The 11,941-nt window shown below is 43.0% G+C and overlaps 1 pseudogene; it reads right to left on the reverse strand.

Moving 5' to 3' along the window:
* Window positions 1-572: 572 nt before the first annotated feature.
* LOC146573585 (histone H1 pseudogene) lies at window positions 573-6,269 on the reverse strand (annotated as a pseudogene).
* Window positions 6,270-11,941: the final 5,672 nt, after the last annotated feature.

Here is an 11,941-nt window from a genome sequence, read left to right on the forward strand (position 1 = left end):
TTTGCTGGAGCCACAGCTGCAAAAAAGCTGCTGGTCACGATGTCGGTTTGGTTATCTGGTGAGAGGGAAACATGAAGATGAAACCAGGAGATGTCCTTACTGGATCATCAGAGCTGAACAGGTGATGGAGAAACAGGTTTACCTTTTAGGTGACATGAATGAGTTGAAGTTATGAACTGTTTCTGAGAGACAAATATCACCTGGATCCTTTTTTAGGTAGCTGACAGCTGGTAACTGTGCAGGTGCGGATCTAGCAAAGTGTTGCCAGGGGGGCATGTAGGGCATTAACAGGGAAAGGGGGGCACAAAGAAATACTTTTCTTTCTTATTCTCATTTAAAATGTCTAGCTTTTAAAAAATAATTATCTGAATCTTACAACAAACGATTGATAGATTGATGCATATATACCATCAAAACAGTGAACATCACTGTCACAACAGTGTTTGTTTTCATTCAAAGGCTTTATGATTTTTCCTATAATGGTTGATAGGTTTGTAACATAAACCTATTCGCTGGAACGTTAAGGACAATCTGCTACGCAGCAAAAGCAAGACTCAAGGCACCAAAGTTCTCTGGTTACTCATGCATGAGGGAGACCTGGCTGGAGCCAAGCGTCGTTCCACCACTTGACCACTGTCAGACTCTCAGCCAGGTTTCCCCACAGCACTCCTTTTATTGTGGTTACATGAATATGCATAGGGTCATTAACATACGACGTCTACATACAAACAAAGAGTACCTTGCCTGTGTGTGTGTGTGTGTGTGTGTGTGTGTGTGTGTGTGTGTGTGTGTGTGTGTGTGTGTGTGTGGGGACTGCTGATCAAAGGGTCAAACATCCTTGGTCAGGAAGAGGGTAGCCTCCCCCTCACCCTAGATGGTTCATCCTAGATAACACGGTGAGGAAGTCCTGCAGTTCATCTAAACAAAGAGCACTTAGACTAGAACAGACGCAACTACGTTAATCCTACCATAAAATAATAAGACACGGTATGACCTCTCATGCTCCCAAAGTGCTGTCTAATACACACAAAGTTTGCAGACTATCAAGGATCAAAACCTCTACCAATCTACAACTAATTACAAAACTCTAAGCATATATAAGTAAATATTTCTAAGCATAAATGACAATCAACAATACAAATCTAACATTTCCCCCCTTTTTGACCTTTATGCCTGAAAAGTTCCCAGGTATGAATACGTCATGTCTGACAGTTTCAATGCAAACCTTTTTATACTCAGCATATGTCAAATCACCCTAAATTACTGAAAGGTACACAGTTTAATAAATGTATTAGCAGTTACCCCATTCATTGAGCTCATCTCATGGCAAACTGCATCTTACGAGCAACCAAAGAAATTGTTAATTTAATAGTGAAACTAAAAAAGTAACATTTTCAAAAACATCTCAACTTGGTGGTGCTTCCTCCGGGTGTGCACATCACATGTCTTTCTGCAGAGTGGTTTAAGCTCTGCAGGGCGTCATGAATGTCTCTTCCAGTTGTTTCCATCACTGTCCATAGGACCAGAGTCCAAATGTATGTAGAATAGACATTCAAACATACTAGTTGGTTTTGTGGTTCGTCAACATGGGTCTCAGCTATTTCCAAGCTGCAGACCTCTCAGCACTCTAGTTTTATGGCCTCTTACCAGCCCCCATCACCTGACTTCAGACCTTCGTCTTGTGAGGGGGATATTTATGACTCCTTAATTGTCCACGCTCTGCAGAAAAAGCTCTCTGTGGAAAGGGTGCTGGGTTCCGTCATCTTACTGCTGTTATGATCCCAGCAGCCTTCAGAGTGTCATCGTATGCACAGTATAGTGGCACAGCATTAGGTGATGTTCATAGGAAACTGCTGTCATCACCACCATAGCTTCTGGTTCCTGTGCTTTCACAGAATCATGATGTCATCCTCGAACTCCTTCTGCGCTGTCGATGGAGCTTGGCACGCTCCTCATCCCCTGAGTGTTTATGTTCCAACGCTGCTGAAGGTTTAAGGCAGAGCACGTCGTACACCTTAGTCGTCTTCCTCAGCGTCAATATTGAATCTTTCATTTTATTTAAAATCTTGCTGTGGGAAGTCTCCTCTTGATTTCCTGGAAGCTTAGTAGCACAGCTCTCTGTGTGATGTCTGCTGTGCTGAAGATGATCTCTGATCCTCCTGAAGCCTCTCTCCCATCTTGTGGACGATCCTCTCCTCTATTTTGCAGGCAGTTTCATGGTCCTTGCTGTGGCTCCAAGGTCTGATTTCATGATGGGCCCCAATCAGCTTGATCTTTGACCTCAACCACTGCCTGGTCCTGTCAGCTATGCGCTTCTCACTGGGCCTCTGAAGATTTCTCAGGAGATTACTGCTGCACCTGTATTTCCTTGCTAGGAAGACAAACTATTTGGAGAGCATGTCAACAATCATCAAACCACATTCTTTAGTTCAGTGAACTTCACTTATAGGCCATCAAAGCCTCATCTGAACATGGATGCACCACTTGCATAGGTTTAATATTTGTAAATAAAACGGCTAATCACACAAATCACTGCAACAATAATAAAAAACATTGTTTAATGTTAATCCTTGGACCCCTCCTCTTGACGCATGGACACACCCATGCGTCAACTCACCAAACCTGGATTCCAGTCTTAAAGAAAAAGATTAGCTAGATCATATCCCAGGCAACATCAGGGCATCTCCTCCCCTGGAGCAGCACCACCCTGGACCTATAATCCTGCAATGAAAACGTTAGTGTGCTTTGCATATTAAGTTTGCTTAACACCTGGCTCTCCCAGGAGCCTGCATACACACCATCATGGCCTGGAAAACAAAATCTGGAAGTAAAATCAAACTTCATACCTGTAAACAATTGTATCATAAGGACAAGAAGCATTCAACATCAGCAAGACAAGTGTCATGTGCAGGTTTTCTCAAATCAGTAAACTACGCCTCAGACATGGATCATCCCATGTACTCAGGCAACATTAATGTAATCGGTGACTGCTCTTAAGCAAAGTCACTCCACTTATATATTACTATGGGCTCAAAAGTGGCCAGCTAATGAGCCCATATCAAACTATCCCAGAAACACTGTATCTCTTATTTGTTTTACTCATGTCACTTGTCCGTTTCAGCTGAATCTTCCACAGCATTCTCAAAGAAACTAACATTAGCAATACACATTGACTGTAGTCAGACAGAGGTCAGACACAGGTCAACAGGTTCCAGAGGTGCCATAAAAACACCATAAAGTCAACCCTAGCTGTGGAAAGAAGTAACACCAGTTCTCAACACAGGAAATTTCACACAGGTTATTCACATTATCAAAGTAACCTTCACATTTTCCCATCAACACAATGCAACAGCATCACCACTCATAACCTGTAAACACAGTTTTCCTCACACATAAACCCAGAAATCCTGTAGTAGGAAAAAACATCAACCAGTTGTCCTGGTATAAATCGCATCATCAATTCACATGAAGAACTGGCATGCTGTAAGAAAAGAAAATGCAAATATTAGCGCTTGCGCAGGCGTATGCATACTTTGTCACAGATATCTCTGTGAGCAACTCAAGCCTATGAATAACACACCTGATAAATGCACAGACACAGAAAATGGCATTTAAAAGGTTAAATCATCATGCAACCTCGAGTGTTGCTGTCATCTTTCTGCTCCTGTAAAAGGAAACACATGGGTTCATCTGCACCTTTGTCAGGTGGGGGTTAGCTTCACACAATCATGTTCAGTCAGTCAGTCAGATATTTTAAAATTCTTACTCATTCACTCAGTGGTTCCTTCTTTTGCTAATTGTGGAAATTATCATCGCATTCGTTTCCACGCTCAGCAAAACGACGTTATTTCAAAAAGAAAAATAATTTAGACTGGATTTCCTCGTTGAATCCTTTTTGGGGGGGGACTCTCATTTCCTAATTGTCCCAAATAAGTGGCTTTCTCCTGAACCCATTTTAAATGTGGAGAAACTCACTTGCAACAATTTTCTTGACGACGTGTAACGCTTTTAATTCCCGACTTGCAGATCTGCTCAAAGAAAAGAAATTCACAAGCAAAAATCAGTGCTTGTTCAAAAATGAAAAATAAAAAATAACAGAGATTATCAAACCAAACTCTCAGTGCACTGTGAAAGTATCAAAATAAAAAGGCCTTGTTAAGTCATGACACAAGCTCCTCATCTCAGGAGGGTAAATCATACCATTAGCATGGTTTATCATACCATCATACTAATCGGCAGGCTCAACTTCACAACAAAAGAAAAATCATCAGCTAGATTCACTCCAAATCAACCATCAGCTGCACAACACACAACATAACCCTAATGTCATATTAGCTATGAGTTTAATCACCCGGTCTGTGCTCTTCACTCATTTAAGCCACAGATCTATTTTATTCAATTTTTCCTTTTTCCCTTCATCATAAAACATGTGACATGCTGTCATGCACTTCACAAAACAGTTTGTTCTGACGTATTCAGAGTTGTGTATCTAAATACAGGATTCACTCGCACATCAAAGCAGGAAACTCAGTGTTTTAGAGTCTCTACTCAACACACAACAAACTCCAACACATCTCATTCACTCGTGCTAGAATTCAATCACCTTTCATTAATCTAAAACCGATCAACTAATTTGCATATCAGCTATTAACCCACTAAGTTGACAGGACGACAGAAAAGCATGTTCAAAATAGTATCACAAAAGACAATTTCCCTCATACAGTAAATTACTTATGCTGCCTCAATCAAGCAGGAAGCTTCTCCCAATTTACCATTTTAACACTAAATTTATTGTCTGATCACTGATTTATCAAACCAGGATTTTTTTTTTTTTTTTTTTTTTCCCACAAAAGTTAAATTGTTGTCCTGCAACTTGTAGAGTCAATTTTTTTCTTTAGGATAAATTCAGTATTTGATAACAAGTGTCTGCTAAATTGACACTATTGTAACACTGATGAAAGATAACAAGCTAATTTTCATTGCATGGGTTTGTGTTATTAGGCAGGTCTAATGCATGTCTGTGGAGCTGCATCTCCAGCAGAGCATGTTCTTAAAGCTGCCTTTCCTACACATTTCTCTGCTATTATTTAATCATTTCTTAACTAATGTGCTATGAGTCTTCATGAGTCATTTTGTGTTTGGAATTGTTAGTAGGGTTAATGCATGTTCTGCTTGTGTGTGTGTGATTTTGTATATGTTTCTATTTTCGCAATGTTTCAGACTCCGTCTCAATTTTCCAACTTAAGCAGTCAGTTTTCTTTTCCCCAGGTTTGCTAACCCAAATTTTGATTTCCCACATTAAATAATTCCTATGTGTTCTCACCTAGTCTTCTCACTCTGTTGTCCTCTCACTCTTTTGTCCTCTCCCTCTTCAACAGTCCCGGCAGTTCTCCTTCAGCTTTGTCCTGTCTAGTAGCTGAAGTACTGCTGCTGCCTTCTTGGGCGACTTCTTAGCAGCTGCTGCCGGTTTCTTGGCTTTGGCTGCGGCGGGCTTCTTGGCTTTGCTCTCAGTAGCCTTGTTCATCTTGAAGGATCCGGAGGTCCTGGTGCCCTTGGTCTGCACCAGAGTGCCCTTCGCCACCAGGCTCTTGAAGGCGGTCTTGACACGGGCCTTGTTCTTGTCCACATCGTAGCCTCCGGCAGCCAGAGCCTTCTTGAGAGCGGCCACAGACAGGCCGTTGCGCTCCTTGGAAGCGGCCACGGCTTTCACAATCAGCTCGCCCACGCTGAGGCCGACCTTCTTGGGCTTGGAAGTCATCGTCTTCTTCTTCTTGGCCTGAACCTCGGCGCAGGGCGTGTTTATGATGGAGCCTTTCCCACCACAGCGCTGGCACGTTGAACGCATCATGAAGGGTCCATTTCTTTCATGTCGCTAGCCGCATGTGGCTTGCCCGAGTCACTCAGTCCTTTTTGAGCATTTCAACATGCTGCCGCCGCAGACCCTGGCCTCAGATCCAGCAAGTTTAGCGCGCTGATCTCCAAAAAAGTCCCGAAGGCCAGAAAGACGTCAAATAAGTGTCTCGTGCTGAGAACTCAAACAAAAACTCCTCTTCACGCTGCCATCTTGCTCGCCCCTCCGTGAAATTCAACCAATCAGACAGGAAGATGGGTTTGCTTTCTTCTTCTGCTGCTGTTTATCCACATTGCTGCTGCTTTGCTGGGACTTTTTGTGCTCAGGACTTGCTGCTGTCTCTTTATCATGTTATTGCTTTGGAGCTGCATTCCTTATCTTCAGGGAGGAGTGAGCTCGCTTGTGAGGTTGAGAAACACATGGCACTATAAATAAGTCAGCCAGAAACTTGTTTCCAATGATGTTAAACTATAACTTTCTTCCGACTGTTGCATGTGGAAAATTGATACAGGTCTGCTTTTCACCTGAAAGTGACAAACTAAAACATGTTCATTATTATCATCACTGCTTAATCAACACACATCTCTCTCTCTCTCTCTCTCTCTCTGTCTGTGTTTGTGTGAACAATCCTTTCTTAAAAGCAGAAAATGACATTGTAGTTGTTTTTCGGCTGATCAACACAAAACCTTTTTCCTATGATTATTTCTCTTCGTCTACAATGTAGTAATTTGTCTCTTTTTTTTTCTCTTCACAATAGCTGGTGGTCTGCAAAATCACCGCTCTCACTCACAATCAGAGGCAATCACTTTTGCACAGTGCACAAAAACACTGTGATGTCAGACACATTCACACTCACTTTTTCATCTGCATAAATAAATCATATGGCTGGAGATATGTGCCATGGTGATCCATAAGCATGATCACCAGTTTATTTAATTATTTTTAATCCAACAAAACAAATAAACAAAAACATGATGCTGATGCTACACACACACACGAGTCAAGGTGCAGAAAAACTGCTCATGGAAACGCTGCACACTCTCTGTTTCCCTCTCTTTGAGTAGTTCTCAGACAGCTCTTGATCTGATAATGTGTAGCTTGCTCATCAGCTCAAAAAACAAAAACAAAACTGCAACGCGACATCACACAGTAGTTGCATGCTCTGCCCACAGTGGCAAAGTCTTACACTTACATATTCAACACAGCTTCTCCATCATGTATTTTTAGATGTTTCATACAGGGTTGAGCATATTAGTTGTTTTCACAGATGTGCTCTATATCTCAACAATGGCTCATAATAAGACGACAGTCTTTCACACAGGTCAAGTGCCTCTATGCACTTCATGAGTTTAAATATTTACCTATATCACTTCACCTCACATGTCATTGTACTGAATTTAAGCAACCACAAGCTTAATGTAGATTACTTTTAACAACTATCCACCTCAATTAAATCTATGGTCTGGCACACAGGCTGCTGTCGATCAGGGCAAGCTAAAGAATAAACATTGTGTCAGCAAGGGGTGGGGGGAAAGCCATTCACCAGAGCATATCTTAAGTGCTGCTGATGTGGGCTGGCCTTCTCCACAGCTCTCCAAGGCTAGTGTGTTTTCTGAAAACTTCTAACATTTGAATCTCTTCCATTTATAAGCCTGCGATTAACCGCACGGCTCAGGTCCGCGTGACCGCGCTCGCGTGAACCCGCGCAGCTGTGGAGCCGTCGCTCTCTCTCTTTTTTACATAAATACTTTGTGCTGCCAGGAGCAAAGTCCAGCACAAACGTCTGTCTCCCTCCGACTCACTCTTGGTTGCTTAGAAACCCATGATAACAACAACAGTCGGTGTCACAGACCACATGTTCTGCTCCGCACACACAACAACAACAACAACGACGACGACAATGACAACAACACAAAATAGGCCTACTGTCCAGCACAATCTGGACCCCGCGGAACTTCTCAACACCCCACTGAGCGGTGGAGAACTCACTACAGTACCCCACACAGCGGTCTGTATTTCGCCCCACTAAGACGGCGAACCAAAAAAAGTTCGAACTGCGCAACTCTGCGACTTAATGCTTCTGTACAAAAAACCCCACTGAGCGGCCTTGTACATCGCCCCACTTAGACGGCGAATTTTAGCCCCACTGAGCGGCCACGGGCAACACCCCACTGAGCGGTGAAGACGTAATTATAGCTATAAACTCTTTTTTTTTTTTTTTTTTCTTACTTGGAGTTGCTTATTGCGTGTAGCGTCAGTCCCGAATCCCATCAATCGCCATCCATCGAGGAGAAAAAAACAGACGGCTAATCCACCGGCCCGATGACGAATTCTCACGCCTCAGGACTTTGTTGCAGGACCTCTATAAGTCCTGGCTGACGTCAGTCTTTCGGTGTGTCTCTTTTCCCCTCGGTGAACGTCGACTCCAGGGATCCGGCTCTCGAAGGACCAATTAATGATAGGTTTGTAACATAAACCTATTCGCTGGAACGTTAAGGACAATCTGCTACGCAGCAAAAGCAAGACTCAAGGCACCAAAGTTCTCTGGTTACTCATGCATGAGGGAGACCTGGCTGGAGCCAAGCGTCGTTCCACCACTTGACCACTGTCAGACTCTCAGCCAGGTTTCCCCACAGCACTCCTTTTATTGTGGTTACATGAATATGCATAGGGTCATTAACATACGACGTCTACATACAAACAAAGAGTACCTTGCCTGTGTGTGTGTGTGTGTGTGTGTGTGTGTGTGTGTGTGTGTGTGGGGACTGCTGATCAAAGGGTCAAACATCCTTGGTCAGGAAGAGGGTAGCCTCCCCCTCACCCTAGATGGTTCATCCTAGATAACACGGTGAGGAAGTCCTGCAGTTCATCTAAACAAAGAGCACTTAGACTAGAACAGACGCAACTACGTTAATCCTACCATAAAATAATAAGACACGGTATGACCTCTCATGCTCCCAAAGTGCTGTCTAATACACACAAAGTTTGCAGACTATCAAGGATCAAAACCTCTACCAATCTACAACTAATTACAAAACTCTAAGCATATATAAGTAAATATTTCTAAGCATAAATGACAATCAACAATACAAATCTAACAATGGTGGGCCGGTCTCTAGTCAAAATGAGAAAGAGATTGGCGCAGTGACATGAGAACCTGCCTTGAGTACCAGAAGGGCCAGGTTCAAATCATGCTCTAGTCAAAATGCCCGGTACGATTTTCTGTCCCAGTCCAGCCCTGTATGCAGCTCATCTGCAGTCTGGTGTTACCTACATCTTCCTATTCAGAAGGCAGAATTTCCGAGTTCTGAGTACAATCGAAAGCACCACGACTGCAGTTTTTGTGTTGGATGTAAAAGGTGCACATGACGCTGTGACGTAGGCTAGAATCATGGCAGCAGTCAATGACGGTCCAGGCGTGGGATTTCTCTCGTGGAAATATGCACATTATCATATCCTTTCTATTGGTAGGTGGCACAGTGCACTGTGGCAAGTAAGCAAGCTAGAAGACTGGCAAAGTTATGGAAGAAACACATTAAGAAGAGAATTCTGAGTAAAACCAAAGTTACTTTCCCTAGTAACTAGTTACTTTGAAAGTAACGAGTAACTTGAAGTAACTGAGTTACTTTTGAGAGAAGTAACTAGTAATGTAACTAAGTTACTAATTTAAAGTAACTTACCCAACACTGCTCCTGGTCTGATTGGGGAGGGGACCAGAGGAAACTACAGAGTCCACCATTGTTTTGGCAAAGTTGCACACCGATTCAATATTGATTTTAGTGACCTCCGATTGGCGTAACCGGGTGTCATTACTGCCGACGTGAATTGTGATCTTACTGAATTTACGTTTACCCTTAGCCAGCAGTTTTAAATTTCCTTCAATGTCGCCTGCTCTGGCCCCTGGAAGACAATTGACTATGGTTGCAAGTGTCTCTAGCTTCACATGTCTTAGAACAGAATCAACAGATTACCAGAGTGTAGCAGCCCTTGGCATCAAGAACGACAGAAGAGTCTCTAACGGGTGCAGCCATTTATTTCCTCTCCACACATGGCTCATTTTCTGGACATTCTGGACAGAGTTTGACCCCGGCGGGTGTGTCGTCGAGTGGGGAAAAACGGTTAGACACGTGAACAGGTTGGTGGTGTACCCAGGGCTTCTGTTTAAGACTGCTTCCTCCTTCTGCCGGGGAAGAGCTAGCGGGGCCTACGCTATCTTCAGCTGCACCAGCTACAGGGGGCTGGCTAGCTATGGGTGAATGAAGGGCGCAAAGCCGAGTCTCCAATTCAGTAATCCTTTCTTTATACTGTAGATTGTCATGTCTCTGGAATAGTTGGCAGTAATAAGGATGATTTTCTGTAAAATCATATTGATATGATCTGTGAATTACTCGCAGATGACCGTTAGATTAGTTTGATGCTGCCGACACTTTCATGTGACCAAGCTGGGAAACTCTGTGTTAACTCAGAGAGCAGAAGATATCGTGGGTATGCTGACCTCGCTCCATGGTGTACAGGGCCGTTTACCCTCAAAATTAATATTCACAATAAAAATACCAGCCGAACATCATGAAGTCTGTGTTTCATATGTCGAACAACCTTTGTACAGTTAAACCTAGCAGTTACTACATGACCAAACCGTTTAGTGTGTCCAGGTTTCTGGTCAGCATCACTCGAGCTCCTTCAGAAACGTTCAGAGTGTCTGGTAAATCATTTCGACCTGTAAATGGTTTGTCTCTTCGTGTCATTCTCCCTGTACATTTATCCTTCTGGAAATCGTCTGCATTGATAATTATAATGTTTGAATGAAGCTTCTTTAGCGTATCTGTGTTATGAGATTCCACATTCTTGTTGGTGGCATAGATGTGTAAGACCTCAATTGGACATTCTTCTGGTAGAGTCACGGCCTTTGACAACAAATCTTTGCCGCACTGAGAAAGCTCATCTGTCTTTTCTTTGACTCTAATCCTGTTCAGCATCTCTGCAAAGGCAACATCATCTTTTTGACGCATGATCTCGGTTAGAGTGACCATCTGAAAATGTTCCTGCCATAGGTCAATCTGTTCTGGATCGTAAACACACAGAGATTTAGACTGTCGCACTGGTGGCAGCTGGTAAAAATCTCCAACAGCGAAAACTGACATTCCACCAAAAGGTCTCTGAGTGCCTTTGATTTGTTTCAGTCTTGCATCCACATAAGCAAAAAGGGGTTTTGAAACCATCGAAATCTCATCAATAACAATAATTTCAACATTCATAATGTCAGATCTGACTTTATCCAGTTGGTTACCAAGTTCTTGAATGGGTGGTTTAAGACTCCTGGGTAGTTTGAGTAGGGAATGTAACGTAGAGCCATTAATAGAAAAAGCTGCTGTACCAGTAAATGAAGTCAGTAAAACAGTTGGGTTTGATATATCAGCTTCTTCTGCATTAGAAGGCAGTCTGCTCAGGATCTTTGATGCTTCAGAGTGAATACATTTAATCAGATGTGACTTTCAAGTTCCTGCACCATCGTTGACATAGAAGAAAAATGGAAACCACAAATGCGCTGAATACACCAGTCTCTTATAGCATAGAACACGCAGGCCTGCTTCTGGTTCAGATTCTGATACACGACCGCGTACCAAAGCTGGATCTACTGCAGATTGTTCTCCGACGGCTCTGATCTCTGTTACAGTATCAGACTGACGACTGTAGTCGGGAACATTCTCCTGTTCGTTCTCATCATCAGAATGTCTCTCAGGAAGATTCTCATCACATTGCAACCTCACAACTTCAGATTCAGGCGCAAGATTACACCATTCATCGATAACATGTCATGAAACGCTGTGTGGCAGGCAGGAGATGAGGACTCAAAATGCAGGACTCACAGACTCGAGGGATAAACTCAAAACACAGCTTTATTCGCTGGTCGCAGAAAAACGAGCATACAAAGTAAACTAAATTAAACTGGGGAATAATACACTAAATTCACAGCGAGACCCAGGGAGTCCCACACAGCATGAGGGACGACGCGAGACTGACTCAGAGAAACACAGGGTTTAAATACAATAGGAAGTAACGAGGGGAATGAGACACAGAAGGAGAGCACAG

The sequence above is a fragment of the Mchenga conophoros genome, linkage group LG5 (assembly GCF_057382185.1).
Source record: "Mchenga conophoros isolate Kocher_MC1m ecotype Shallow Benthic linkage group LG5, M_conophoros_male_GT1.1, whole genome shotgun sequence".
NCBI classification, from domain to species: Eukaryota; Metazoa; Chordata; class Actinopteri; order Cichliformes; family Cichlidae; genus Mchenga; species Mchenga conophoros.